Below are 24,744 nucleotides of genomic sequence, written 5' to 3' on the forward strand. Positions count from 1 at the left end.
TATAAGGAGAGATGGAATCTGAAATGATTTTTTCTAAGAAACTGGAATGCAAAGACAATTTTAAAGGATAATGAGGGATTTGGGAACTATTTCTGTAGATATTTTCTTGGAAGAATGTCTCAAATAGTAATTTGCCTTTCATGTTTTGTATATTTCCTATAAGAAAAGCATAACAAACAACATGAATATTCATATCTTGTGTCAACTTAATGGGAAAGCAGGAAAATGTGCATAGCTCTTCATTTCAAACTGTAGGTGCATTAGTCATATTTATCTGTACACTTTTCTACAGAAAAAAATCTGAAAGCTACATTATTATTTGAGCTATGCTCTCCTTTATTCACTCTCTGTTTTCTTATACTTACAGGAAGGAAAGTACTCAAAATTGCCATTGGAAGGCTTCTCTTGATTATAGTTTCTTTTCATTTTTGTTGTTATCTTACTGAATCCTTGGTACACTTTGCAATTCTCATTAGTACCAGCTGGAAGATTTCTGACTTCACTAAAAGATAGATGAGGTTTTTTGTTTCCCAAAGGAATGTAGGCACCCTTTGCCATATGGGCAATACCCATTGATTTTGACTACAACACATATTCTCTCACCTATCCCTGGAACTTCCAAACCTTCAGTGTTTCTGCCATTATGCCTTGATTGACAAAGTGTTTAGGTAATTAACAATTTAACAAGTGTCAAAATAGAACACAAACGTTCTTTCTGAAAGAAAAATATTTCCCAGTGAAAATAGTATGTTTCCTTTGTACCCAGCCTCTCTCTGCCTTACCTTTCCGAAAGAGGAAAAAGTTCAGTCCCCAAGAAATACTTATCAGGTGGACATCTGCTAGAAGATATTTCTACTTGTAAAAAATGAAAGGAAAAAGAAAACAGTGAAGTGAAAGAAAAAAAGTTTTCAGAGCTTGTTAAACACTAACAAGTTTTTTCACTAATCTTGGATGCTGGTCCTATTGCTTCAGGAGTCCATTCATTAAAGCTGTTTTACCCACGTTACTTTTATGCTCCAGGTTGGAAAATTTGATATCCTGCATTTTGCACTGAGATCTATTCAAAGTGAAAGACACCATCAAAGCAAGATCTTTGTGAGCAAAGTCAAATTATTCACAAATCTAATTGTTTTCCATGGACTCTTGAACAGTGCATTTTTTTTTGTATTCTCCATCCCCAGGAAAAAGATAACTGTACTTTATTGTGTGTCATCCAAGATGAGTCTCCAATTGCAAAGATCAAAGGTCATCTCCCATCTTGCATAGTGTGGATTTCAGATGGAAGGTATAATCAGTGATAGATCATAATGGCTTTGAAGTAATATATGCAAGAGAAATTAAATAGATGCTCAAAAATTTTTTTCTTGAGTTTTTGTTGTTGTTGTTGTTTTTAATACAATACAAAATCTGCAGTTCACTTGAAGTTGACAGACATGCCAGCAAATAATTTTGTCAGTGTTAAAGTTTGTTATTCCTACCATAACTGACAAAGCAGAGTAATCTGTGGTTAATCAGTATGGAATTCTGTGTTCGTCCAAGATTGACAAGCACTCAAGAAGACAGAAAATTACAGAATGAAATCACAGCTTAAGTAAAAACAATTCAGTTTACCTAATAAAATGAATCCATCTCTTCTCAATACTTTATTAGTTTTACATAAAGAGGAAGATAATAAAATTAATGTGGTGTAAGCACAATTACTGGACTCTTGCTAGTATATAAACAACTGAGAACAAGAAAAGCAGTAAAACATGTTATTGAACAGCTAGTGCTTCAGGTTAATATGAAGAGCAAAACTTGTATGGAGAATCCTTGTTGCTGAAAAATAAATAAACAAAAGTCAATGAATAATGGAATATTAAATTTGTTTGAAAAATTAAGGAAAACTAACCAGGTATAATCCCATTACTAAGAGTTTGATATTGGAAAGAAAAGATGAAGAATTATTTTCTAATTAGAATTTACTTTTTTTTTTTTTTTTTTAGAATGTACTCTAAACACATTCTGTAGAAGAATATAGGACAATAAACGTTATGCTTCAAGGGTTCCTGCAGAGGTGATTGGAAAATCATTTATTCTTTTTTGAAAATGGAGAAAAATGATTCAGTTTTAGGAAGAGCAGGGATAGATCCTTTAATTTCTTTTATTCCATGGTAGGCATGGAATATGAGCTGAGCAAGACATATTATCTCCTAGCTGTCTTATGGGTTATTCAGAGACAAGCATTCTGAAAAAAAAACCAAAAAACATTGTATCTGAGGCCATTTCAGGCCAGGCAATCTAATTTTTAAATTTTAGAGTTTTTAAATGCATAAGCTAAAAGTCTCTGTCTCAAAGAGAAATTGTGGAACTTAAGCTTGTTTCTTTCTAACTAAATAATGAGATTGTAGAATTGGGTAATTTTTCTGTAGATAATTACAAAGTAATGATTGTTTTCCAAATAATTTTATTTTATTCACTTGAAAACAAATTCCAATTTAAAATTATACTGCATATAATTTCCTCCCTACATGTAACAATTCCATACTATAGTGATAGAACTAGAGAAAATAGAATCATAGAATCATAGAATCACCAAAGTCGGAAAAGACCTAAAAGATCATCCCGTCCAACCATTCACCTATTACCAATACCTCCCACTAAACCATGTCCCTCAACATAACATTCAGTCTTTCCTTGAACACCCCCAGGATCGGTGACTCCACCACCTTCCTGAGCAGTCCATTCCAGTGCCTGACCACCCTTTCTGAGAAGTAATACTTCCTAATGTCCAGCTTGAATCCCCCCTGCTTGAAACCATTCCTTCTGGTCCTATCACTAATGACATTAGAGAAGAGGCCAAACCCCAGCTCACTACTACCTCTCTTTAGGATGTTATAGAGAGCAATGAGGTCTCCTCTGAGCCTCCTCTTCTCCAGACTGACCTTAAATAACCTTAAATTGCACAACCTGAGATTCAGGTTGGATGTTAGGAAAAAATTATTCTCTGAAAGAGTGGTCAGGTGCTGGAACAGGCTGCTCAGGGAGGTGACTGAGCCTTCATGTTCAAGAAATATTTAGAAGTTCTGAGGGACATGATTTAGTGGGGAAATACTGGTGGTAGGTTGGTGGTTGGACTGGGTAATCTTAGAGGTTTTTTCAAACCTAGGTGAATCTACGATTCTATTCTATGAATAGATATCCCATTAGAATTGGAGACTGTTTTATATGAATAAAATAGTATTTCTACAGCAGTAAAATAAACCTCAGATCTACTTCCCGTATTAGTCCAGTGCATTTTATGAACTGAATTTTATATTGAAAGCTGAGAGTGAAAGAAAAGTACATACAGTCTGGAAAATAAGTACCCCACTTGGTCAAGATCTCTGTGTTACTCAAAGTGAATGTTTCTCAGAGAAAATTATGGCTCTTCCAAGATACATGAGAGATCTGGGAGTTCATGCTGTAGAGAATGGGAAATAAGTTACAAAAAAAAAAAAATGCAAAACGCAATTCAGAATAAGGACTATACGGGGTGAAGATCTGACTGTGTCAAAAGACTTTTAAGAAAATTTCTGAATATTAAGAATGAGATATTTTCAACATTGTTTTGTATTTTCTATCTGTAATATCCTTTCCAAGTTTCTAATCTAAATTTTAACACTTCCCTTCATTGGAGTGACACTTGCTTCATTTTTGTATGTATAATCATGAAAGTAATTTCCCAAGTGATGAGCTCGAGGATCAAACTCACAACTGAATGCATTCATACCAATGAAAACTAACAAAAATAACTCAAAAGATGTCTTCAATCCAATAGAATATGGTGATTTTTAAAATTTGTTTTATCTTTTCACCAATCTTCAAGAGTAGATTTGAGTGATAGTAGTTTTTATGCTAGGACAGAGAAGATGTCATTATGAGCCACAACTGCTGTACTTGTTAAAAAATGTCTGCAGAATCATATGTCTCCATGAAAAGTCATCTTTCTTTATACCGTTCTTTTGAGCTCTAAAGATGTGGCAACGGAAATAAATATGCAGTGCTCAGATTTTCTAAATGACAATTTTGAAATACTGATGGCTGTATTTATGTCCCTCCAATGTAAATACATATCTGAGGTGAATATGTTCTAAAAGTACTGTCCCCAGACAATTTATCCACTGAGACAAAGACTGCAAGTTGACGGTTATGTTTATCAAAGAGCAAGCTGATGGAATCATTAGCATTTTTTATCACAGTGTTCTGCTGATATACAGGAGATTGGAGTCCCATTTCAGACATTAAGTAGGATAAACAATGTAATATTACTGATATTCTTTAGCTTGTACAGCAAAAATGGTAAGCTGCTCTTAACAAAATAAATAAAATGCCACGTATACTTCTTCATCTAAGTTTACTCATGGGTTCTGTGGTTCCTTCCATCTTATGCCTTCTAAAGATACTTGACATTTTATGATTTTCTTCCTCTTCCCTGCCTCAAGTACATAATTTGACACATACAGAATCACTGTTGCTTTTCTTGTTGTTTCTTTCTTTGTTTTTTGTTTTGTTTTGTTTTGTTTCCATGTGGTTTCTGTCTCTGTCTCTGACATGACTGGTGGAATTGCTAAACAGTCATCCCTTCACACATGGCATATCCCTTAAAATGAGATGATAGAGAAAACTACTTCCTGCTCCAACATTTATATGTGGAATTATCTATTCTCTGCTTATCTCATTGTTAACACTATTTTTACTGGCCTACAGACTATTTTGTCTAGGATAGCTTCCAGCAAATTATCCTGCTATCTTGGGGCTTATAATTATGAGAATTATAAAATAAATTAAAAAGATTGCAGAAAGAGACCATCTTCATTAATGAAGCCGAATCCACAGATTATTGAATATAAAATTTCAAAATCCCCTACATATTACAGAGATTACCTAAATCATGCTATTTCACAAAGACTTGTTGTCATGAACATTTTAGTTTTAATGTTAGAGTGGTAAACAATAAGTTTTGTGATAAAATATGTTACTGTTAGTACCCGTTTTTCAATGCACTCAAAATTAGGTTAACTCAGCTAGGAGTGATCCAAAACAAAGAGGAGCTGTCTTCCAGCAGCTTGAGCTTCCTCAGAATTTCCGTATTTTGCTTAATGGAATATTTATTTTGTGCTTTGGAGCACATTATGTTTCTACTTATTTACATGCAATGCAGGTATTTGAAAAGAAAGGCATTCATTTTGCATTGAAAACAAAGTATTTAGTAAATAATGATAACTGCGAATTCTTCAATAATATAGGTCACATTATTTCAAAATGGTTATTTAGTTCTAAAAAATGGAGGGAGATTCTGATGTTTCTTTCATAATAAACACAGTATTCCTCTTACAGTGAGAAAAATAGCAATTTTTTGTTAATGCAGACCTGGCTACTTCTATGTTGTAATAAAATTAAATTAACTATGTTTTGCTTTTCTAATTAATTTGAATTTGGGAATTATTTTCTTGAACTTTCTGATAGATGGCTTTGAGCAATGGAAGTGTGTAGATTACAAAGAGAAATAGGCAGAGTAACTTCATTAAGATCTGTGTGCTACTTATTAACCTCACAGTGCTGCATACAACATTTCATTACAAATTTAGTTGCTCTTTGCTTCATCCTTTAAGCATTTCACTTTCCTGTAAGGATTCAGTGGTTATAGAAATGTCTCCAATATTCATTGTATTCCTCTATTACACACAGATACAATGATAGTCTGAAATCAACATCAATGATATCTGAAGTTGATTGTCTGCTAATAAATCCATCTCTGTGCCTATGCAGAGGAAACCTTATTTTGTACATTATCATGATTTTACCTCCTATTCTGTCTACCTCAGCTTTGCTATGTACCTTGAAGTAACAGTTCTGAATTAAGTTAACTTAATTTGGGACAATTTATGGGAAAAAATAGAAAATTACAGGGAACTGAATCTGCTCCCCACTCACCTTACAAAGTTATATTTACGTTGCACTAAAGTTATACTTATGTAGCACTTTATAACTAGTACTTAGATTCAAATTCAAATCCTTTAATTCGACCAGATTCTTCACTAATGTAAACAAAATACTCAACTTTATGGTGAAATAAATGCAAATTTACCAGAAAGTAAATTGCTTGTCCATAATATGAATAAAGGTATTGAATTCTTAGAGACACTCCATTGGTGACATAACATCAGTTTTCTGTCTTGTCTTCTATGTTCTCTTTGAAGACAGCCTCTCTAAATAAAGGCAAGTTTATTATTATAAATTTGCCTTATCCCTTCTGTAGGGATTTTCACACACTAAGAAATAAAGAATGTGAAGGTAAACTATGCAATATTTGTGTAGCTTTTTTTCTGAAAACTCAAGCTCAAAAAAAAAAAAAAAAAAAACCAAACCAAAACAAACAAACAAACAAAAAAAACCCTATATCAACTATATTGACAAGTTCTTTTAAGTGACCTCCCGTTAGGGCTTTAAAGGAAAATATTTCTATTTGAATCTGTAGACTGATTTCTACTTCAAGTAAAAGCAAATGATTGCCAGTATTGGACTTGAATGAAATGGCCTTTAACCTGCTCTGATAAATGTGTCTACAGCCACCCTCTCTTAAGCTTATAGTGCTGCTAGCCATGCTCAAACCTCCAATATCTGTGTCTTACTCATTGTGAGCTATAGAAAGGTTCATTCAAGGAACCTTTGATTTGTGAACAGCATGAATCATAATAGAAAGCTTCTGTACTGATGCTTCACTACAGAACATTTGCTGGAGTTTTATTCTTGACCTTAATTTGTGCATAGTCAAAAGGATTTCTAAAACCATACACGTCTTCTTCTAGATCTATTTGTGTGAGGAAAGATGCTCTTATTCTGGCTGCTCATTACTCTTTCATAATAGCCAATGGAAGATATCATGCTAGTGAGCTATAATCTGCTTTATAAGATTGATCAGGGTTAGTGCAAGTCTCTTTCATTTGTGGGCTAAATTATTTAATATAATTTTACCAGACAGAATTCAAAGGAGTTCAGATAGGTTTTCATTAACAGAAGCAATGAAGACTGAGTGCAGAATGGATGATTACAAAATCTAATAATATTTTTAAAAGTAAATTCTTGGCTTTGCCTGAAGAAGACAAAGATTTTGTGGAGAAGTCATTAAGTAAACCAGAAGCTTTGACTTAGCCTATGATCAAATTAATCCATTCTCATTTTTGGCCTTTGGCTACAAAATCTTCAAGAGTCTCTTCTCTCTCTCTTTTTTTTTTTTTTTTTTTTTTGGACATTCCATGCTGAATCTGTACAGTTCTACACAACACTGTATATGTACCTGCAGCAGTATTTCTTATCACATGTTTTGTACTTCAAAACAATCTGGAAAATATATAACTAAAATGACCAACCATGCGTCTGAAAATACAAAATATAAGGAATCATGTGCTGACAAAATTAACACAAAAAGCCATAGAGTACCTGGTATTTTTTTGAAGGTACTTAATCATCTAACTTTAATTAATTCTACACCTAACATACATTTACTAATTCTCTCAAGAACTTTCAAAAGCTGCCTTCTGTTCTCCTAATAAGCATATGATTTTTTAATTTAGTTTCCATGGTTCTAAGATCTGGGGAGGGAACGGAAGAAAAGTTGAGAAAAAGTGAGGGGGAGAAGTGGAAATATCCAGAAAAACTAAACATTATCTACCATGACAAAGTCTTTAACTACATGTAGGGGAGCGCCAACAGGGATACAGTTAGTTTTACTTTCCTCTAAAACAATGAAATACTCAACAGTTTATTCATAGAATCATAGAATCACAAGGTTGGAAAGGACCTACAAGATCATCTAGTCCAACTGTCTTCCCATTACCACTGCTACCACAAGCCACTAAACCAGATCACTTAGCTCCTCATCCAGACACCGCTTGAATACTGCCAGGGATGGCAACTCCACCACCTCCCTGGGCTTGCTTTATAAGGCTTATACCACACCCAAAGTACAGTATCTCTGAGAGTTCAAGGATCACCACTGAGATTGTCACCATCTTTTAACCAAACTCTTCTGCAGCTTCCCCTTAAATCTCATTTCATAAACCTGTACTTTTTTTTTTTTTTTCCGTCCTGTCAAATAGGCCTATTGAATCTCAATTGAACTCAAACTAATGTCTTAATCATCAGCTTTACTATCAAGTAAACTGGCTGATATAACTAAAGTTTCCTTAGCAGATTATTCTTCCACTGTGTTATCTGTTTTATTGTTTGTTTCTTGGTTTGTTTGCTTTTCCAAAACCAGACAGGCCTTAAAGAAGGCAAAGTAAAAACACATTATGGCACAGGCACATATTCCTAATACTCTGATTTACAAGAAGCAGATTTGCCAGGTTCAAGAGGCATTCTCAAAGCAGAAATTATTTTAATCATATTTCATACAATCAAAGAGATAAACCATGCATGTAGTAGAATGCTACCATGTCATGGTTTTGTAAATTTTGCTATTGGTATTTTATATCATGACATCATGTGGAGCAGAGAGAAGAAAAACTACATGTCCCATAGGACTTCATGGTCAAAGACGAAAACATGTAGTGGAAGTAACGTTCGCTCTCTCTCTCACTGCCTGGCAGCGGATGTGGGTGCACTTCTAAACCAGGAGACTTCAATTTCAAAGTAGTCTTGTAGGTCATGTTGGAAAACTCACTCTCTCTCCCTTATTTTACTTGATTTATTAGCCTCAGTATCAATTAGATTGTATTATATTTGTGTTGTTTTGCATTCCGATATTGTAGCTACTAAAATAAGTTGTTGCTGCTGCTCTGTTTGTTTTCTTGAGCCCAGCTCCCATCTCCCTAACCCTTTCAAATTAAATACTTTGAACTACCTGACCCCTGACCTGATGGAGAATACCAAACTGTTCCTTCATGTGTAAGGAAACTGAGAACACTGAAATGAGGATCAGAAATTCAAATTATTCCAGATAATAGTTACTTAACTTCCAGATAAATCAGTGTTTCACAGTGCTCAGAAACTAATGCCTCCTGTTTATTTCCATGAAAACTACAACATCTACAAACAGCACAATAATGCTAGTTGATAGAACAAATTCTCAGTTACATAACAGTATTTTTTAACTTAGTCACCACTATCAGCTATGCATTTTTCACCAGGAATTAACAAGACCCTGCATACTGTGCTCATAAAGATACGTAACAGCAGAGGTGAATCACAGCTGCTGTTACCAATGCTGAAATGAGCAACCCACCACTTCACTTTGGTTGTTTGTTTTGGAGATTTTGTTTGGTTGTTTGGTTTGGAGATGGTCAGTTTACATACAAAGAGGAATACATTTCCTGAATCACTCCAATCCATAGGAAATCACACCATTTTCAGTTGTCTATTTAATCTAGACATTATTCTGTCTACACACTTTTGTGTCATTCACACTTCCTCTGTGTTGCCTCCTCCAGAAAGAGGCCATACATCTTTCCTCAGTACCACAGCTAAGAGACCATAGGGGAACAATAAATCAAAAGTTAGGAGTTTAAATTAGTTGCAGAAGGTGAAGAGAAGCCAGTATAGAGATTTGAAGAGGAGACATTTTCTAAGTGTGTGGCAACATCTGTATATTTTAAAAGTCAGCCTCCTGCTGTTCATATTTGTATTTAATTTGCAAACCGTAGGCAGAAATTTGGAACTTGTACTTGTCTGTTCCTCCTCATGCACTTCATGTTTTAGCTGGGAAAACACTTACACAGATTTACAGTGTCTTTATCAGAAGGTCACAAAAACAATGCTGAAAGAGATGTATGTAAAGCAAGGATTTTTAGTGCCTATGGACCAACTTCAAATGTTAAACCCCAGCAAGTCTTTCAAGTTATTTTTAATTTGACTGTGGCACTGAAAATCTTGATAATATGGCGTTTAGAATGTTCAAGTACCATTTTGTCCACTTCCTGGTAAGCTGCAGAACACTAGTTACTTCATTATTCTTTATATATATATCACATACATTTCATTTCAACTGCTTTTCTGTTATTTTTTTTCAACTTCATCAAAAGTGTTTACATCCATCCTCAGTTCTGCTTAGTTATGCAAGCATTCATCCTCCCTACACAGAGTATAGTTTTTTTGTATACAAATCAGTATTTCAGAACTATGAGTTTGTTCACCTTCTGCTCTTCACTTCCAGCATCCTTCCATCACTGAGAGTCAGGAAAAGTGGAACCTCCATGGAAACATCTCTCCTGTTAGTGAGCTATGACAAGCCAATTCCACAGTTTTCCATCTTAGGTGCACTTATGATGCATTAATCACCTATATCATGCAAGTCCAATCCAAGTGTCAGGGCCCACATAAGGCCCTGGACAATATTCCATTACATTTTGTTGCTGTGTACCACATGGCAGTGAAGGGGCTGTCTGACAAAATGGTGTCTGACATGGAAGTTTGTATGAAGCAGATGTGTGTCACCGAATTTCTCAGTGTGGGAAAACAAAACAAAACAAACAAACAAACAAAAAAAAAAAACCCAACCAAAGAAAAAAACACACTCATTGACATTTATCAGTATTTGACAAACATTTATGGAGACCAAAAAGTGGTGGGTAGTGTGTTCCAACACTGGCAGCAGTGGCAGTGATTCATCTCTACTGTTAAAGATGTTTACAGGTGTGGTATACAGGCTCTTGTTCATTGCTGGAAACAATATATGTCTATTGGTGGTGACTATTTAAAAAAAGTGTTAGTAGAGAAACTGTCAAATAGCACTGTACTCTTTGTATGTGTTGTAGTTTTCACGGAAGCATTAGTTTCACAGACTCATAGTATCATTAATCCAGCCTTCAACCCATCATTACCATGCCCACTAAATGATGTCACTCAGTGCAACACCTACCATTTTCTTGAAAACCTCCAAGGAGGATGACTTTACCATCTTCCTGCCTTCTGTGAAAATATATATATTTTTTCCAGTATTCAGTCTGAATCTCCCTTAAAGTGATTTAAGCACTTTTACTACTGCTAGTTACACTGGAGAAGAGGATGTCCTCTGCCTTGCTGTAGCCTTCTTTCTAGTAGTTGTAGAGGGCAGTAAGGTTTTCCTTTTCTCCAAATTCAACCATCCAAATTTGCTCAACTGCTCCCAGTAAAACTTATGCTCAAAATGTTTCATCAGCTTTGTTGCCTTTCTTTGGACAGACTCCAGGGCCTCAGATACTTGCATATGTGCCTGTGAATGCATGCTTTTTTTTTTTTTTTTTTTTTTTTTAAATTATTATTAAGCAGGCATGTAAGTTTCCCTACTTACTTATTAATCTTGGGCTTGTGTTATTTTGCAGAATAATATGTTAACATATTTGCTGTGGAAGAGAAATCCACAATACTCCTGTGTTGCTGACAAACTGTAATTTTCAGTGTCCAAAAAGCTCACAGAAAGTTCAAAATATTTTGTGATATATTTTAAATCAGTTTTGTGATACATATTTGGTTAGTGTTTCTACTGGTACAGAGGGAAGGTATGGAACATCTCTGACAGCTTTACTCCTAAATCTTCTGTAACTCCTTGTTCTTCATTCTTCACTGGGAATGCAGTTGAAAAGACTTAGTGGTTAAAATCCAAATTAGACTGTTTCTTAACAATGCATTTGAGAACTCTGTCACTACTGTCTGCTGTCGGAATGTCTTGACAAGTTCAGTACATACCTTCTAAACTTCTAAGGTTTTCTTAATAGAAACTGTCAGAGAATTGGAAGTTGCTGTCCAAACTCCAGCTGGAAAATTTTTTTATCTTGAAGTAGACAAAGCATATATTTTTTAGTTCATCAGGAAATCAGACAAAACTGATTTTGAGTATGGCACTATCATCTCAGCATATATCTCATATTATATATCTCAGGATATTAGAAAACTCATTTTCACCAGATTCCTGCATTCACATCAAAGGGCAGATCTCAGGAAGTGCAGAAAATAGGTGGATATATTTATACAGAATGTGACAAGGGCATGGCAGGAAAATGCAAAATATGGCTGAGGAGATACAGACTGCAACTATAAGGAAGAACATGACTTGGCAATGAGTAATCAGGTACGAAGAATGGATGTACTTTATTTAACAGCCTAAACAATAGAGATTATACTCTCACTCTTTTTCAACATGGAAATAGTGTATCAGCTGTACATCACCTTCAGCCCTGCATGGATGACTGAACTTTACAGTATGAAAAGTTTCTTCAGTTCACCCTTTCCTTCAGTGCTGCAATGAAATAAATCTCAATCCTAATATTCCTTTATGCATAGTTGAAGAAGACAACTGTAATCAGTTTTTTGTAATTTTTAACAACAGAATCTGAACTTAATAAAATGTAGTGCTCTGAAGAGAAAGAATGAATCACTGCAAAGCAGCCATTTTTAATGTTCTCCTTTTTTTACAATGGTAAAAGATTAAGAAGTGAATATTTAACCAATTAATTAGTACATATATCTGGAACTGGCATTGAAGTGTGCATTTTTGTAGCAATCCTAGCTTAAGGATTTTTGTAAGGGAAAATGAATTTTCATCAGTTTAAAATTAGGCTATAAGTTTACAGGAAAACAAAAATGCCTGTTTTTAAGGAGCAGAGACAAGAAAAGTCACATTTTGCTTAGGAAGAAAAATGTTCATAATAATAGGAACATTTAAAACACGTATCCTATTTTAATGAAGTATGATTGTCAATGTCTTTCATTGCTCTTTACCATTGTAGATCTCAAAGTAAGCTACAAAAGATGTGAAATATTCCAATTTAATAGATGGGATGTGCTGACGGTTCAGTAATTTGCTCAGTGTTTGTAACTTGTTTGCAAATCCAGGAAGAGGATTAATGTTCTTAATTCCATACCAGTGCCCTGAGTATTCTGCTTGTCATTAGACTACATGAAAAGAATTCCTTAAATGTCTGCATCTTATTTTTATTGCTAGCATTGCATTCTCATCACTGTAAGTTTGAATTATATAGACAGATTTGAGACAATAATCCTATTTCTACAGAGTAGTTACTTATCAAAGTATCCACTGTTGAAAAACAAAGACGAATATGAAACAAAGGTATTTTTACAGTTATTTAAAGTTACTTCCCAACCAGCAAACATCTGCTTTCTAAGATATGTTTGCTTGCTTTCAAGATACATTTTTTCTAGTGCTCAGGAACAATAAATTCCTGGAACAGAATTGAATCAGGATTGAAGGTGTACTGGAAATTATGATGACGCCATAGTTGTGTAAAAACTTAGCAACAGCTAGATCATCATACTACATTCTTAACCTTGAGTGTTTCAAATCTCTCGGTCTTAAATTTATTGAAATTGTATAAAATATATTTCAATGTCAGCAGTGCAGATCATCTGTCAAGTTGTTGAAGTAGTTCAGAAATACCAGTGTCACAGGTGTCAACTCACACATTTTTATCCTAGGCTTGCAAGATTTTAGAAATACTAGAATGAGTAGCATATTTGTATAATCTTCAACAAAGTCCCCAGTTGTCCAAGTAAGAAAATCAAAGAAACAGACCATATTGTTGAGCTTGAAAATCAATATTCATGTAACTGCAACCCAAAATGTCAATCTGACCGTTTTGTAAAGATTTCACTTCAAAGCATACCTCAGTATCAACTTTAGAGGCTAAACTGGAATGTGCTTGGTAGAGCTGGGAAAGAGAACACACAATGAAACAGGAATCTGGACAACATGAGGCATCTGATACTGCCGTAAAAGATCACAGTGTTGCAGTAGTACGGTCCCGAAGATGTTTACTTTTGCTGACACACTAATAGATAGGCTTAGGTAATATGTATGGAATAGACAGTTACATGAAAGAAGTACACACAACTTTACAATATTTGAGCACATCTGTTAGAGAGGATGATTTGTAGGATGATTCAGATGCACACAGAAAGCTGTTGTTAACTTTCCCTGTTTTTCCCATTCTACTACCTAAGTTAAGGAATAGATCAGGATTTAACATTGTCTGTAAATGTTACTCTCAATTTCTCATTAAATATCTTAGTTTTTAGATCAAACTGTCCCTCAGGTAAGAGATAATTTGACAAATAGAAGACTTCTGGGATTAGTTTTGGTGAACGAATCTCTTCAGAGTCAGCTGCAAAATCTGTGACAACAGGAAAGAAAGAAAAAAAAAAAGAGAGAGACTTCCTCTGCTATATCTCCTTTCAAATGAATTGTTAACTTTTTTAATTAGTTATAAGAAAAATTAAAATCCATAATTGAACGGATAACATTTATTCAGTTTTGGGTTTTTTTTTTAATTTTTTTTTTTTTTTTTTTTTTTTTTGAGCTATCAAGCATGTGTATCATGTGAATCCCCAAAGCCCCAGTCATGTCCTTCATTGCAGATCTATGTTTTTAGAAAGACTGAGCAGCATGGTTATGCCTCTCCTAGAAGTCAAATTCAGATTCCACTGACGGATATTTCTGGAGTTTTCTGTGGGAAAAAAATTGTCCAAAGTACCAAAATTGTACTTTTTTGTTTTTTTTCCCTGTAAGAAATAAACCAAAAGTTAGATGCTTTCTGTCTATAAACATGATATAATGTTTCCAATTAAACAGTATCTCCTATCTTAACAGACAAAAAGGAGAAAGCACCAAAAGCTTTTATCATTCTTACAAATCAGAGTGCAACTAATTCCTTTTAATCTGATACACCTGAAAATTGCTTACTACTTGTAAATTACAATATATTAATCTATATAACTAATATAACTAATCACAATGTTTATCTGCATGTTTTTCCTTGTCTTGAAATGTCAGGAGTAGCAAAGTTAATATCTGATTTCTGTATTGTTTTATCACTTCATTTATTGTTTTCCTTTCATCTTTCTTGCCTATTCTTGTCCTTGTCCCCTTTGAGGATGATGTTTAAAACCTGGAAGGAGTTTCTGATTCAATGCCAGTAAAAGCAAAAAAATTATAGTGATACCTTGAGGGGGCAGGAAAACTACCTCTTGATAAAGAACTTGCTGTTTCCACTGTATTTACTACATGACCTAATTTTGCTTTTGTGGCCTGGACACATTCAAGAATGCTAAGTGTACCTTTTGAAAGCATCCAATCTGTCTGAAACTGAATATCTGAATGTGAAATCAATGACTCTCTAAGATATAAGACTAGATAAATTATCCAGTCAGATATTTATGTAGTATTCAGTTCTTTTTCATTCTTTATATTTAATTTGTTAGCATCATACTCAAAATGATCACTAAGCAACTATATGAAAGAGGAGGCTAAGGGGAGGCCTCATGATGGCCTACAACTTCTTCATGAGAAGAATGGACGGCCAGTACTGAGCTCTGCTCCCTGATGACAGGACCTGAAGGAATAGCATGGATCTGTGTCAGGGGGAGGGTCAAGCTGGGGTTAAGGGTAAGTTTCTTCACCAGAGGATGGTGGATATGGAACTGGCTCCCCTTGGCAGTCAGCTGCCAGAGTTCATGAAGCATTTTAGAGAATAAAATCTCAGAGAGGTTGGAAAGGACCTCTGGAGATCATCTAGTTCTACCTGTCTGTTAAGCCGAGTTCCTTAAAGTAGAATGCACTAGAAAGCATCCAGTCAGGTTTCTGAAGATCTCTCAAGAGGGATAGTCCACAGTGTCTCTGGGCATCTGGTTCCAGTGCTCTGTCACCCTCAGACTGACCTTTTGGACAATATTTTTAGACATATCATTTAATTTTTAGGTAGTCAGCTGCAGAGTCAGGAGTTGGATTCAGTGACCATTGTGGGTCCCTCCAACTCAGAATATTCAAAAACCTAATGATTCTGTGAACTTAATCTCAGATTTCTGATATATATCTTTATCATATTTTCTATGTGCTGTTCTGGGGAACATGGCTTTTATCATCAGTTTCTGATTGTGTTTTACTCTCTAGGATAAAAGCTGAACAACCAGTTCCATGAATTCCTTTGAATCTTGACTTGAAAACCCATTTCTCTCAAATTATTTTGTCCTTTATCCAAATAATTCAATTTATACAAAATCCAAATGGATAACAAAAAACCCATGTGTGCTATACTGCTTGTTACAGTGCTCTGTTCCATAAAGCTTCTACATTTGTGAAAGGTGTTCTAAATCAATAACAATATTATCCATCACTTAAATAGAGTATGCTACATTTAATGTGCTTTGTAAACATTCATCCTTATTAATTAATGCTAATTACTAAACCAATAAAAAAGTATCAACGTTTCCTATTCTTTTCAGAAGGAAACATGTCTATCATACTACAGGAAAGCACACTTCCAATTCTAATAACAGAGAATATATATCTTGTCCAGAAGCAACCCATATACTTTCTGAATTATATCTGCATGTTACACAATGAAAACTTTAAAATATAACTTGGAAATCATCATGGTTGTGCCATGTGAACAAATCCACGTGAATAAAAACCTGCAAATTGAGTGTTAAAGACATCCAAGTACTACCAAAAAGCAGTCTGCTCTATGAATTTCAGTATGCATTAAAACAGTTGCATGCTAGACATAGCTCACTACTTGTTCTATTTCGCGTTATCGGATTTTGTAGATGATTTAGTCTTCTATTTTCCTCTCTTCCAGATGGCTTGATTTGTACTCTCCTTTTATAGCCTTTCCTCCCACCCCTAGGAAAACTTTCCATTACCAGCGGAAATGAGAGACTAAATGCTCCAGAGAAGGAAGCAAAACATTTTGGTTAATGCACAAGAGTAAGAGGCAAGAGATCTTGATTCTGCTCCCCACACCAAAATAAATCTTAGGTAGTTTTAAAGAGTCATCTTCACTTTTTTTTTTTTTTTTTTTTTACCATAGTTTCCTTGCTAGTAAAGGATAGCAATATATGTTTTTTCAAATTATTTTTTTCTTTTCTTTTTTTTTTTAATTAACTATTTTTTTAAAGGGCAGCTAAGTAAAAAAAAAAATAATTTCAGCATTGTTGTTGGGCTAATAGAAAGGCTTTGGTGATGGAAACAAATTTATGAATTTAAAATCTTACAAAGACAGCAAATTTCCCTGTGTGAAAGATGCCACAATGAACAATAAAATTTTGTAGGAAATTGTTCTTATTTAGAAGATTTACCAGTTAAGAAATATTACCAAATTTGTTAATGTTTAATAAACAGTCTAAAGCGGGAAAATTTTGAAATGCTTTGAGTTCCTCATTACTGGCTTAAGTATAATTGCTCTGATTTGCTAAATCCTCAAATTTCTAAACTGCTGTACGATCAAATGTATTTTGAAGATACTCTGCAGAACATTGAGAAAAACCACTAAGGTCCACTTGTATCAATTTAATCTTCATTTCATTTCCTCTAATGCTCAAGAGGTTTGTTTGTGCTTGTTTTGTTGTTATTGTTTGTTTGTTTGTTTGTCATTTTTTAAAATCACAGTTTGTCACAGATTCAAATTTATTACATATCTAATATTTCCAAATACTGGTGCTCACAGTCTGAAATTTGAGTGCCTTAAGTAGCTCCTTGGTAATTTTACAGTTCAGAAAATCCTCTATCAGACTTAACATAACCATCTCTATTTCACTCTGGGCAAAAACTAACCAGTTTTTTTGTAGATGATGTTTTAAGTTGCATTCCATTGCCTAAGGGGCAGGGCATATTAAAAATAAATCTTTGGAAAACAGCTGGTTCCATGTTTAACATTGTAATACCTCAAAGCAGTGTGCTCCTGTTTTGAATGAACACTTACAGCACAATCCAGACTGGGTTCATTTCAGTGTTGCACTACATACCCATTTTAAGTATGTCCAGCATGTCAATTCACTAGCTTGCAGGCTTGCTGTGAGTAGTGATAGCGATTAAAGCTGTCAAAGGTGCCCTGATCCCATCAAGTCTAGCCAAACAGATGACAGATCTACAACTAGCCCTGGAGGAAGGAAACTCAAAGCACAACATTGGTGTGTGATTATGTGTTTTCATAGTGTCCCACCCCCCCCAGTGAGACAGACAGCAATGTATTGAACAATTTGTACAACTCAATTTCTGCTCCCGCAAACACTTCCAACTCCAAAGGAGGCAATGACAAAAGCATAAAAGCAAACCCTGAATACAAGTATTAGCACTATAAATTCCTGAGAGAAGAATCATTAAAATTTTCATCAGTATAAATGCAGCTATTAATCACTCCCAAATTAACCTTATGTCAGTGAAATTAACATGAGTTCCTCTATAAATTAAATATTTATTAATTCCACCCTCTTGATATAGACAGCAGGAAAAGCACGTGGTAAAAATGACAGGATTTGATTTACAAGAGGGCTTTGAAGGGGAAAGAAAGAAAGAAAGAAAGAAAGAAAGAAAGAAAGAAAGAAAGAAAGAAAGAAAGAAAGAAAGAAAGAAAGAAGAAAGAAAGAAAGAAAGAAAGAAAGAAAGAAAGAAAGAAAGAAGAAAGAAAGAAAGAAGAAGAAAGAAGAAAGAAGAGAGAAGAAGAAGAAGAAGCAAGAAAGAAAGAAGAAAGAAAGAAAGAAAGAAAGAAAGAAAGAAAGAAAGAAAGAAAGAAGAAAGAAAGAAAGAAGAAAGAAGAGAGAAGGAAGGAAGAAAAAAAAAGAAAGAAAAGGGAGGAAGGGAAGGAAGGAGGAAGGGAAGGAGGCAGAAAGGAAAGAAGGAAGGAAGGAAGGAAGGGAAGGAAGGAAAGGAAGGAAGAGGAGGAAGGAAGGAAAGGAAGAGGAAGGAAGGAAGGAAGGAAGGAAGGAAGGAAGGGAAGGAAGGAAGGAAGGAAGGAAGGAAGGAAGGAAGGAAGGAAGAAGTCGGAAGGAAGGAAGGAAGGAAGGAAGGAAGGAAGGAAGGAAGGAAGGAAGGAAGGAAGGAAGGAAGGAAGGAAGGAAGGGAAAAAAAAAGAAAGAAGAAAGGAAATTTCCTTTACTTGATTACAAAAGGAAGGCCACATCACAGTATTGTCTTGCAATAACTGTAGCTATATAACATGTCATAATTCTAGGATGAAGTTAAGCTGTCTTTCATCTGAAAACAGGTAAGAATGCAGAGAAAGGTAACTGGTGAGGTCATAGAATTTTTTCCATATTCCACTAGAGAGCAGTATTCTTTTGTACAAAGCAAGTAGGTTATCCTCAGCAAAGCAACCTGTGGGGAATCTTTCTGTCTCTTGCTGGAAAAAGCCTCACTGTTCACTTGTAAGAATATTCATGTTTATGTTGTAGTATTAGATGTTCCCAAAGTGACAGTAGAGACAACAATCATATCAGTGATTTCTTATCTCTTTAACTTGACACAAATATTTCAAGAGGTTTCTTTTTGTTGCTTTTCCTGAAAACAAAAAAAAACACCAAAAAACAGCAACAGCAAAAAGGAAATAAACAAACAAAAAAAACAACACAGCAGAAAATACAGATAGTTAACTAATGGACTCTATTTGAACATGTGGGAATTCTTGTATATCCAAGTCCAAATAAAGTTCTAATGATTTAACTTAAAAGGTGCAATAATAAGAACAACAATGGCAATAATAACCTATTACATCTAGATGGCTATTATTCAGAAGAATGAACACAGGTATACCATATTTGATATCAAGTAAATATTATGGTAACTGCCAAGGGAATGAAAATTCCCTAAAATGCAAAAAGCTAATGTGGAATTTTAATATCACACTAAAATATGGTACTGAAAATATATAACTCAACTGGCAATTAGTTAAAAATTACTTTACAGACAACTTGGCAATAGAAGACACAGAATAATACCTTCATCTTGAAAATGCAGAATTTGCAAATGCTTCTGTTATTTATACGTGTATTTTTAACTGTATATCTCGATCACATGTAAACACAAATGGGAAACTTTTGGGCTGCCTTGTTTGCTTGGTATGTGTAAAATTCCTGGGTAATTCATCTGCTTTTCCCCAGGGAAGAAAATGAATACATCTATCAGGCAGCTGGCTTTTTTTTTTTTTTTTTTTTTTTAGTGGGTGTGGAAGCAAAAAAGTTGATAACTATATGACAACCAAAGGAAATGCTAATAGAGTTAGCACTAAAAGGTGCGTATATTACACAATTTGACGCAAGCCTCAGTAGGACTCAGAGAGTACAACAGCTGGCTCTGAGATTTGTCAGTTGTACAGGACAATATGCCAGATTTCTTTCCACAGACTTTCCAAGATCCCACAGAGAAGACAAATCCAGATAAGACAAGACTGAAAGAGTAAGTAAAAGGCTTTAGATTAGTCCTAAATATATGTAAACAGGTAATTTATGTTCTTAGAAGAATCAAGTATAATGTGGAGGTAAAATGAGCAGCAGGTTTAACATTGGGTTAGATCAAGAATGTTCAGTTCCACTGTCACTTAATTGCATTTATCTAAAACTCTAAAACTTCTAATTTCTTCTGTGATTCTTGCAGACCCTCAAGAAAATTTCTCATTACCAGATGGGTAGAGCTTATAGCAATGACCTATGCTGTCTGTGAATTCCTTCTTCAAAAAAAGGGCTATGATATCCTTCTGTCCTGTATTAAAAAAAAAGCAAAAAAAAAAAAAAAAAGCCTGGATTCAGCACAAGTTAACTATGGAAGGATTCAGAGTCACTCAGAAATTATGAACATACATTTATACAGCAGTGGTCCTTGTGAGAACATGAGAATAACATTTAGTCTTTAGTATTATTGAAATCAGTGGATATTACTGTAACTAGAAGCAAGATGCAATTTTAAAGTAATTAAAATGATATGCAGATCAAAGTGACACATATTTTTTAACAATAATCTATTGCTATGTGTGTGCCCCGGTGGTGCAGTGGTAGGAATGCTGCGTTGCAACACCGGAGGGCCAAGGTTCGAATCTCCCCTGTGGCGCAAGTGGTAGAAGTGCCTCTCTGCTACACAGAGGCTCGAATCCCGGGGGTTGGACTCGATGATCTCTAAGGTCCCTTCCAACCTGCACGAGACTATTACCTATTACCTATTACCTATTACCTATTACCTATTACCTATTATTACCTATTACTTGATTTGTCATAGGATGTGAAGCAATGTGTTGTGTTCCTGTAGGCAGTAATGTACGTTTGGAGTAACCAGAACAGTATATGTCTGTTTTGGATCAAATCTCTGATCTGAACAGTACTTCATGGGCTTTTAAAATTTCGCATTTGCAGTTCTTCATTAATGAATGAGAGCATCAGTTCATAGACTACTTAGGATTATTATCTCCTGCTCATGTAGATGACTTTTCTCTGGAAGAACTTTATTCAGCTCCAAGATCTATGACAAATATCTAAGACAGTCAGTAATAAAGTACCAAAGGGAAGTGATTCCATGGCACTTTTCATATAGAGTGATTGAGTCAACCAAGCCACTTGAATCACATCCTTTATGAGGGAGCAAATAGATCTTATTCTGCACAGATGCACATCCAATTATCATTTGTTTTTCATGGAAAAAATCCATTTTTTTCTTCTTCTTCTTTTTTTTTTTCTTCTTCTTTTTTTTTTCTTCTTCTTTTTTTTTTTTCTTCTTCTTTTCTTTTTTTTTTTTCTTTTTTTTTCCCCTGTGCTCATTTGCATATTTACAGCTGTCAGACAGACAGTCTAACAGACAGACAGCAGACAGGCACGAAGAAAAGATTAGCAGATGGTACAGCGAAAAGTAAAAACTTATTGAGCAGACATACCAAGATACTGTTAGAACAGTATTTCATCTTGTTCAATTCAGTAGTAAATCTTAAAAGATTTCAGTCTGAGGAAGATAAGATCACCACACTTATTTATCCCACATTAAGTAAGTATAGATTAAAAACAGGCAGGTAGAGAACTTCCTCAGCAGTTATGCTGTCTTTCTTCTGCAAATGGCAAAAGACTAAAGTGAGTAGGAAAAAAGAGGAGAAAGGAAGGGTTGTTGACATCATATTGTCTAAATGTTGCCTGTTAATCTTCCTAATAATTTTTGTATTTTCTATGTTAAAACTACTGCTTCCAGGATCTTATGGTATACTTCTAAATGATTTAACAACCTATTTGGTCATGTGGGCTGAGGGGCAGTGTACATATGGCAGTTTGTTCAAAGGTTGCTACCATAATAGTTCAAACCCAAGAGCTTGATTTTAATTTCACAGAATCATCAGTTTTTTACCTTTTAAATAGGATTACAGAAATGAAGTAGCCTGCTATCCTTCCATATTAAATTACTTCCTAATGCATATTTGAACAAGACAGGAAAATTAATTTGTAGTGTGAAAGATTCTTGTTCAAGTAAAAAACTGATATTGGATATAGAAAGAAAAGCAATAACGACAGGCAAAGAAAAATTCTACAAGAAAATAAATTAAAAATAGGAATGAAAACATAATTATACTTGTGCTTTACTATCTAAACAAAGCTTTCTGTGTTATATACTGTGCATTGAAATTTTACAACTTACTGAGGTGCATAACTGTATTTGTGGTTGCATCACTCTCTACTGTTCAGCTTTCATCAGCTAATTGGATGTTGAGACATGTATGTCTCATAGCATTATATTTATTATATATGACTTAATATTGAACTTTTCAGTAAGATACCTGTAAGGAAAACAAACTGCATGTCTTTTATTGGGCCAAAAGTAAAAATCTGGAACATTTGTACAGTAAATATTTTCAGTTAACTGAAATGTTGTGTTTCTTTTCTGATAAATATTAAGAAAATCTGTTTAACCTTCTATTCATTGGTTTCTTTTTCTCATTTCTCCTCTACAATTCACTCTTTCTCTTCTTGTGCAAGTCTGTAGAATTCTACATAAAACAGAAAAAAAAGCTTTTTATTTTAATGTGGTAAATTATAGTACATAACTGTAACAAGAATAAAGAAAGTGAAAATGTGGAAAAAGAGGATTATAAACCTTCTTCGCTAGTCTTTTTGATACTATCTTCACCCAAAAATGTTATTTGCATATTTAAGGAGCCCATGCAGGCATATGAATGAAAGACCGAAGTCAGAGAGCAATTCTAAGCAGATCTGTCATTTGGGAAAAATAATAATAATAATAAAAAGATAATAATAAAATAATCTGCCTTGCCCTTTCCCCTTTTTTTCCCCTCAGTTTCTTATGTGTTTTGGTTTGGTTTGGTTTTTTTGCATACAGGGAACACAAAAAATAAATTAAAAATATTATTTTTTCAGGAAAGGGCCTGAACCAGTCAGACAACTATATTTGCAGATTTGAAGAATAAAGTAGAAAAATATATACATCAAATAGATATATATCAAACAGTCATATACAACAAATAAATGCTGGACATTTTAAGAAATGTATTTTGCCTTATGGGAATTATTCCATTTTATTTATTTATTTATCTTTTAACATGAATAAATTCCCTTTGCAAGTATTCACATTTCTCCAGTGACAACACAGAAATGCAAAGAATTTTAACTTAGTTAGATGTTATACTGTGTCATCCTTCTGACCTTAAACTTAATTCTCCTAAAACAGATGACACACATGAACAAAAATAATCACAGGTTCACTTATGAAGGGATGAATTCTGAACTAACTCAAGTGCAAGACAATACCATGAAAGCAATAACAGACAAAGAAGAAAATAATTAAAGACCCAAACAAAACAAAACAAACAAACAAAAAACAAACATGAAATTGTGAGGAAAGCAACAGTGATAACAAACAGTAAAAACAAGCAAACAAGAAAGCCCACTATCCATATGCCATTATATACCTTTGCACTACCCTTTGAATGGTATTTCAATACTACTTGGTAAATTAAGAATTAATCTGCCACATACTGCTAAAGAGTTCCTCCAGTCGTAAATTAGCCATACCTAAACTCTTCCTTATGTGACCAAATATTTCCACCCATAGTTGGAAACCTTGTATTGAACAAAAAGCTGGTGTTGCCTTCCTAATGAGCTGCATTGACTACTACGCAGAACTGTTGCCCAAAATAAGAAGCACGTGGCATAAATAGCAAGAAAGGACCTTTGTGAAAAGGTCATTTGATGAAAACAGAATATAAACAGTTAAAAGAGAGGACTATGAAACATAGAGAACAAGAAAAAATGGTTAAAAAAAAACCAAAACAACATAAACAACAAAAAATTGTGGAACAAAAATGGTTGGATGGATGGTAGAAAGTCATAAAATGCATTTTCGTTTCTTCTCAATTTTTGTTACAGTGAAGTTAGGGGCATATTTCTTCCTAGTGATAAAAGACAAGTCCAAAAATTTTTAAGAATGCAGAGCAACACTCCTAATTTAGTCATTACCTTCAGAAATTTGAGATCAACCTTAATGTTACCATAAACCAGACAAAGACATTGGTTTAAGTTATGAAATCCTCTCTATACATTGTGTTTGGATACCCGAAACCAATTGTATTTTCAGCTGAAATTCAATCAGAAAAATACTGGCAGAGCCTGAAAGCTTCCTTCTGTGATTAATCTGATGACTCATTTGTATGATCTACACAGAGATGCACGTAAGTAAAATAGATTATTTTTATGGTTTTTGACCTCAGCCTGGAGTTATTTCTATTTTTTGTTTGTTTGTTTGTTTTGTTTTGTTTTGTTTTAACTGCCCAGAGGCATCTTCTGTTGTATTGTTGAAACAGAGAAGTGTAGCACTCTTATGAGAATGGAATGAAAACAGGGTGGTACTAACTGAAAAATACTACAGCTTGGGCCACCCTATTCGGTGAATGCTGATAACAGAGGAGGCCACTTCAAACAGATAAAGCAGCATTAGTGATTTTAAATCTGTTCACGGGAAATATGCTCATCTTGAAAAAT

At 34.3% G+C, this 24,744-nt stretch overlaps 1 long non-coding RNA gene across 1 annotated transcript in view; it reads left to right on the top strand.

Moving 5' to 3' along the window:
* The window catches only part of LOC107306230, a 2,467-nt gene extending 414 nt beyond the window's left edge, over nt 1-2,053 (top strand). Inside the window, exons 2-3 of the long non-coding RNA XR_004305501.1 lie at nt 1,182-1,285; nt 1,986-2,053. This is a non-coding gene — a long non-coding RNA (uncharacterized LOC107306230). The remainder of the gene's footprint in view (nt 1-1,181; nt 1,286-1,985) is intronic.
* The last annotated feature ends 22,691 nt before the right edge of the window (nt 2,054-24,744 follow it).

The sequence above is a fragment of the Coturnix japonica genome, chromosome Z (genome assembly GCF_001577835.2).
Source record: "Coturnix japonica isolate 7356 chromosome Z, Coturnix japonica 2.1, whole genome shotgun sequence".
In the NCBI taxonomy this organism is placed as follows: domain Eukaryota; kingdom Metazoa; phylum Chordata; class Aves; order Galliformes; family Phasianidae; genus Coturnix; species Coturnix japonica.